The sequence below is a fragment of the Sinocyclocheilus grahami genome, unplaced genomic scaffold (genome assembly GCF_001515645.1).
Source record: "Sinocyclocheilus grahami isolate Dianchi unplaced genomic scaffold, SAMN03320097.WGS_v1.1 scaffold73.1, whole genome shotgun sequence".
Taxonomy (NCBI): domain Eukaryota; kingdom Metazoa; phylum Chordata; class Actinopteri; order Cypriniformes; family Cyprinidae; genus Sinocyclocheilus; species Sinocyclocheilus grahami.
In genome coordinates, this window is record NW_015505252.1 from 1283423 (window position 1) to 1290321 (window position 6899).

The following is a 6899-nucleotide window of genomic DNA, read 5'->3' on the forward strand; positions in this document are numbered from 1 at the left end:
GTGTGTGTGTGTGTGTGTTTCTCTCCTCCCATAGCGAGGTGCATGTCAGGTGGACACGTGCGGCCGGCTGCCAACATACTTTTGGTTTGGAGGGAGGGCAGGGTGGGTGTGAACTTTTGTTTAATGTCTCTCTCTCTCTCTCTCTCTCTCTCCCTGATTCACGACACACCTTCTGTGCAAAACGCAACTCCTCTGCTTATCTCTCTCCCCCTGTCGCTCTCTCTCTCTCTCTCTCGTCTGTGTTCACTTTCACATGTTTGAGTCGGAGGATAGCAGTCTGTTTCCTGACACGCAGAGACTTCTCTCCAAGACGCAACTCCACCAGCAACACCTAAAGGTCAGCAACCACTACTCTCTCTCGCTCTGTCTCACTAAGTTTCTTTCCATTGCTGCCTGTCTGACTGCTCCATCACTGTCTGTAGTGAAATGTAAGGGGTTTGTGATGGCATTTGTTCACTCGTCTTGTGCATCTGTCACTTTTCAGAGTGCATGTAAAGTGCACTAGATAGTGCGGGACCCCCCCACCCCCTCGTTCTCACCGTCTCTTTAATTAGAAAGTCTAATACAGTAAAATGAGCTGACAGGTCAGGGACAGGGGTCTGATGCTATCGCAGCATCACTCAGTGCTGCCCTGCAAGAGAACTCACGTTTTAGACAAATCCTGCGACAAACATTAGCGATTATGCCATTACAACAACTTGACAAAAAAATGCGTGTGAACAAAAATCAAACTGAAAGGGATAGATTATAATAAGTAAAAAAAAATTCACACTTGTTTTCGGTTTTGAGAGTGTTTACTTTCAAATTTAATGTTTAAAACATAAGAGTCTGATCAGACTCAATATACGAGTAAAAAAAATCAAAACTACAAAATTTGAAAAAAATAAATAAATAAAGTATGGTATTACTACAGTACTGTTTTGTAAAGGGACATATTATTGCATATTTATAGGGAAAAATATAAACATTCATCAAAAACTCACATTCAAAAACTGGCACATTCAACAAAGACCATTATTAACTAAATCAATTTCATAATGATTTCTGACATTTTAAAACGGTAACGATGCATATATGTGTGTGTGTGTACTTGTTTATGCTAGATTGTAAGGACCAAATGTCCCCACAAGGATAGTAAAACCTGACATTTTTGACATTGTTGGGGACTGGCCTGCGGTCCCAATGAGGGAAAAAAATATTAACAATAGTAAATTATGTTTATCTGAAAGTGTAACAATGCAAACAGGTTTTCTTTCAGGGGTAGGTTTAGGGTTAGGGGACAGAAAATATTGTTTGGTCAGTATAACAGTAACAGAAGTCTATCCCTCACAAAGTCCCCTCAATTCACAGAAACAAACGTGTGTGTGTGTGTGTGTGTGTGTAAATATATATATATATACACACACACACACACATAGATAGATAGATAGATATAGTTTGCAGTAACAAAAAAACACTCAATAAATATATGAATCAATATAAATTTAAAACTATTATTATTTACTAGATAGAAAATAAATAAATACATAAATGTGTGTTTCTGTTTGACCTGCAAATTAAATTTAATTATATATAATATATTATTTACATTATATAGTAAATATAATGTTTACATATTTTAATGTTGCAATTAACTTTAAACAGTATTTTCTACTAAAAATAAATCAAGTGTAGGTAACTGGCTTATATTTTGCCATTCTCTGACTCTGAAACATTATTTGTGATGCTTTATGGTATATTAGAATGACTTGCACTGTTTTCAGAAATGAAAAGATTCTTCAGAAAATCTGATACGTTTCAGATGAATCAAAAAATTTAAAGTGAACATTCTAATGAAAAAAAATTTTTGAATTTTTTTTTTTAAACGTGTTTTCACTATCTGCTGTGACTTTTATTTTGTGTGAACTTCACATTCGGTGAAACATGTCTAAGACGGAATACAGGAAACATCATTCATCTGCTCTCTTTGTGAACATAAGCTGAGACTCGATCACTTCAGCTAAGCGCAGAATGAATCCGAGGGCTTAAAGATTGAAATATGCACTCGGGCAAACTGTGTGAATACAGTATAGACTTCTCATTAAAACGACACAGAGAGGGGGGGAGCTTTGTTCGGTGTGGTCAGGGACACAGTATATCAGGTGAATGGGCAGATGACCGCCGGTCTCAATTATTCATTCATTTTAATTGTGGCTGTGATGGGTACCAGATTTCCTTTCAATGCCAAGCAGCTGCTTTCAGATCCATCACGGCGTGTTGCAGCAGCACTGATTAACCCCCACGCCAACAGGCCATGATTACATAAAAACTCCTGTGTTTAAAACTCACCGTCACTCTTACACACTCAATAGAGCGAGAGAGAGAGGGAGTGAGGTTATGCCGGGATACACACCACGCCTTTGTCTGTCAAGTCACTAGGACAAGGTTTATCAAAGTTGAACCTGATCCGAAGCAGTCTTTTGTTACACGCCAGATACTTTTACACTGGCGTGTTCTCAAACACTGGAGAGTGCGCTGCACTCCGTGCGCTCTCACCGCGGGAGGGTGTGGGAACGAGGGAACCAGAACAATGATCTGGATCTCAGCACGGTTCTAGATCACTGCTGGGTACGTTACCGTATGTCCTGCTCAAAACACACACACACACACACACACACTCGCACGCACAGAGAGACTCCTCCTACAGACACACACACACAGCTCAGAACAACATTTAGTGTTCAAAGTAACTTAACTACACATTTCCATAACAGTAGAACATTAAAAAGGTCAAAATACTCACACAGTGGTGAGAATGTATATACACTTCTGCTCAAAGAGTAAGATTTTTGAATGTTCTTGAAAGAAGTCTCTTCTGCTCACTGAGGCTGCATTTATTAAATTAAAAATATGGTAAAATCAGCAATATTTGAAAATATTATTATTATTCATAATAACTGTTTTCTATTTGAATACATTTTAAAATGTAATTTATTCATGTGATGCAAAGCTGAATTTTCAGTATCATTACTTTATAGTGTCTATAGTGTCATTCTAATATGCTGATTTGCTGCTCAAGAAGCATAATCAATGTTTCTGCTTAATATTTTTGTTTAAACTGTAAAAATGTATTTTTTTCAGGATACTTTGATGAATAGAAAATGCAAACGAACAACATCAAAACATTATAAATTACTTTATTGACACTTTTGATCAATTTAATGTATCCTTGCGGAATAAAATATACATATCATTTATAATATGTAAGACGATGTGGTGTCGCATAGAGACTCTTTTCATCTTTAGCAAACGTGTACAAACGTATTTTTGTACAAAGTACGAATAATGATCCGAATGGTCAAGTAAAGAGAGAAAAAAGAGCTTCTCCTCAAAAAAAGAGAAAGCAATACAAGAGAATTTATCTGGTTTGCAACATTTTAGAGAGCAGAACTAAATGGAAAAAAAGAACAAATTTATTGCTGACACAAACAAATGATGTCCTCCATATATGAGCTAGTTTCATTATTGCAAAAAAGTGCCCCCAAAAGTGAGATAATTTAATCATATCTATGCACCATCTCTATCGGTGCTAGTTTCATTATCACAAAATAAACCCCCTTCAGGCTGATACAAACCCTCACATCGGGGTCAGGGTTAATTTTGTGATAATGACCAGCTGATAACCACTTACAAAAGAGAAGTATTTTAATTCTGATGGACAAATCTGTTCATTTGATTCAGTTAGTGAGAGAAAAACAAATGTGTGGTTGGTTTGTTACTAAACAATTTCACTTTCAGAAGTATAACTTGGAGTCACGCTTCTTCTATGAATGCGTGCATGCCAGTGTGCTAATAAGCAGTGAAGCAACCTAATAAGAAGAGTTTGACCACTTCACAACCCAATGAGAAAGTTAGGGGATTCACATCCGCTCACACAACTTGTTTCTGATGACACAGCTGCCCGACACACTCAAACAGAGAGTCAAATATGTCTATATGTCATTTTCCTTCCTCTCTCTTCCTCTTCAAAAAAAGCCTGTGTGGTGATTTGGGTAAATCTTATCGTTCAAAGCGTGACAAATGTCCTGACCTCACCTTTACACACACAGAGACCGTTAACACTCACTCTGACAACGTTCTGACATGAAAAACCAGCTATTAAACACCTCACATCTGATGAATTCAACAGTTTACAATGGATATTCACAGCCAAACGCCCCATTACCTGACGATGATGTCATAGCATGCTAATTTTAACAACAATTCAGCAGGTCACATGGTCATTTCGTTTCTAACGTCCATCACTATGGTCACGGCAAGTGAGCCGAGCTGCTATTTATACACTCCGAGCGCTGCGATTATATGAACTTTCTTTCAGAATTCAACAGGTGTTTTTCTTTAGCAACTCCTACACATCACATGACTAATCGCCCATCACAAACAGGAAATTAACCACAAATTTGGGTCAAAGGCTTCAGAAAGGAGAAAACGTTTTATGCTCATACAATGACTCCATACAGCTCATCCGTTCCATATAAACTAAACTGATGATCAGTTCGTCAGAATCATAATCTGAAAATTGGCATTCTACAATTACTATGTTTAACTAAGCTTTACTGTTCTATAACTAGACTTTACTTTACAAAAATACAACCAGACTTCTTGTAATAATACTTTACTCTTCTATCATTAGACCATGTTACAATGATACTTTACTGTAACAAATTGGACTATAAACAAATTTTATTAGACTTACTAGAACTAAACTTGACTTTATTACTAGACTATACTAGATCTATAACCAAACCTGACTATACTATACTATATATTCTGTTCTATAACTAGAGTAATCTAAAATAGACCTAATATTTACTGTTTTATCACTAGACTAAACTATAACTATTCTATAACCAAACCTGGTTAGACTTTACTATTACAATAATCTATATGTACTATAACCAGATTTTTTTAGACTATTGCAGATCATTACTGTTCTATCATTAGATTGCACTTTACTATAACCAAACCTAATTAGATTTACTATAATCTGTTCGATATCTAGACAAAACAATAACTAGACTATACTCTAACCAAGTTTTATTATATCCAAATGTACTGTTCTCTCACTAGATTAGACTATAGCTATATTATATTATGACCAAATTGGATTATACTTCAAGTTAATACTATAAACTATACAACTGTGCTACAACTACACTAATAAGACATAGTATAACTATTCTATTCTACCACTAGTAGACTATAACTAGATTAGAGTTTACTATAAATGTTATGGTTCCATAACTACATTACTCAAACTTTATTAGATTCTATTATACTAAACTTTACTTTACTATACTAAATTGAATTTTAGTATAACTAGACTGTAACTCTTTATTTTATATGGTAGCACTTTATTTTACAGTCCTGTTCCGCATGTGCATATGTATTTGATATAGTAATTATTACAATAACTGGGTAATACCTAGGTACTAACCATCAACCTAATCCTAAACCTAACCCATATGGTTAGCATACATTATCCAGTACTTTCTTACAGTATAGGTAAGAGCACAACACGTACTGTAAAATAAAGTGCAACCTTTTATACTTTATCATACTATACAATACTACACTACAATACTACACTCAAACTTTATTAGGCTTCACACACTTTAACTAAACTTTACTGTTCTAGTTAGACTACACAACTAAGCATTACTATCCTGTACTGTCAAGTCTATCCTAAACTATAGCTATCTTTGTACGGTAACATAGTTTAGTTTATTTTAGATGATGCATCTTTCTTTTCATTTAAGCCTGATCTGGTGTGATTTCGTCTGAACGCTTTGGGCCCATGTGTGTGTGTGTTTGAGTGATTTCCTCTGGTCTTCTATGAAAAGTGAGAGCAGCTGATTGGGGAGCATTTAACCTCCTGTAGGTGTTTCCTGTGTGAGAAGAGTCACTGTAACCAGTGGCAACTCCAGACTCTCTCCTCTCTCTGTTGTTCTGGGTAAATTACAGAAACACACACACACACACACACAAGTTTGACATGATCACACACACAGTATTGAGGGCGATGCACCACAACACACGTTTACGTAGAGAGACCGAGCTCTGTCAACCACACACACACACACACACACACAAAGAGAGGAAAGCGGGCCGTTTTGTAATGTTGCTGTAAGATTTAGGTTTTGAAACTGGGTCCACCCACTGGTGTGAGAAAAGAGGAGAGGCACAGAGGAGGGGTGTAGGGAGAGAAAGAAAGAGAGAGAAATGAGTGTGTGGGCTATCACTCACTCACTCTCTCAGTTTAAAATAAGGACACATTGATCCACCCACCCCAACATAACACACACACACACACACACACACACACACTCAGACTGGAGCAGATACCTCAGCAGAAGAGTTTAGGTATCACAGCGGCCTGAAGGACTGGCAGTGGGGTTGTAATGTGTGACAGCAGGAAGTGCACATGATTGAGGAATCATCTCAGAGTTTGGTAGCTGCTGGTTAGTGTTGTGTCTGGATATTGTTCACGAAAAATAACTTTCAATGGCTGATGCAATAGCTTTAGAGAAGTCTGGCCGATATACAGCTAATAGACAAATTACAAAAGTTCATATTAAATATATTAAAATGAAATAAGCACATTTGACACAATATTTATTCCAAAATATAAGGAAATGTCTTGGCCTGATGGATAGTACACAGGCTTAGCAACCCAAATTAGTTCTAGCTTGGGCAATTTTTCAATACAGTTCCCCATTTTTGTCAATTTCTGTCTTATTTCAGTGTGTCACCATCAATCAAATGAAATGTATTAATGCATTTATAAATTATAAAATATTAAATTGATGTATATATATATATATATATATATATATATATATATATATATATATATATAT

At 36.1% G+C, this 6899-nt stretch overlaps 1 pseudogene; it reads left to right on the forward strand.

Moving 5' to 3' along the window:
* Nucleotides 1-182: 182 nt before the first annotated feature.
* LOC107585658 (zinc finger and BTB domain-containing protein 7C-like) overlaps nucleotides 183-6899 on the forward strand; it is a 25682-nt pseudogene continuing 18965 nt past the window's right edge.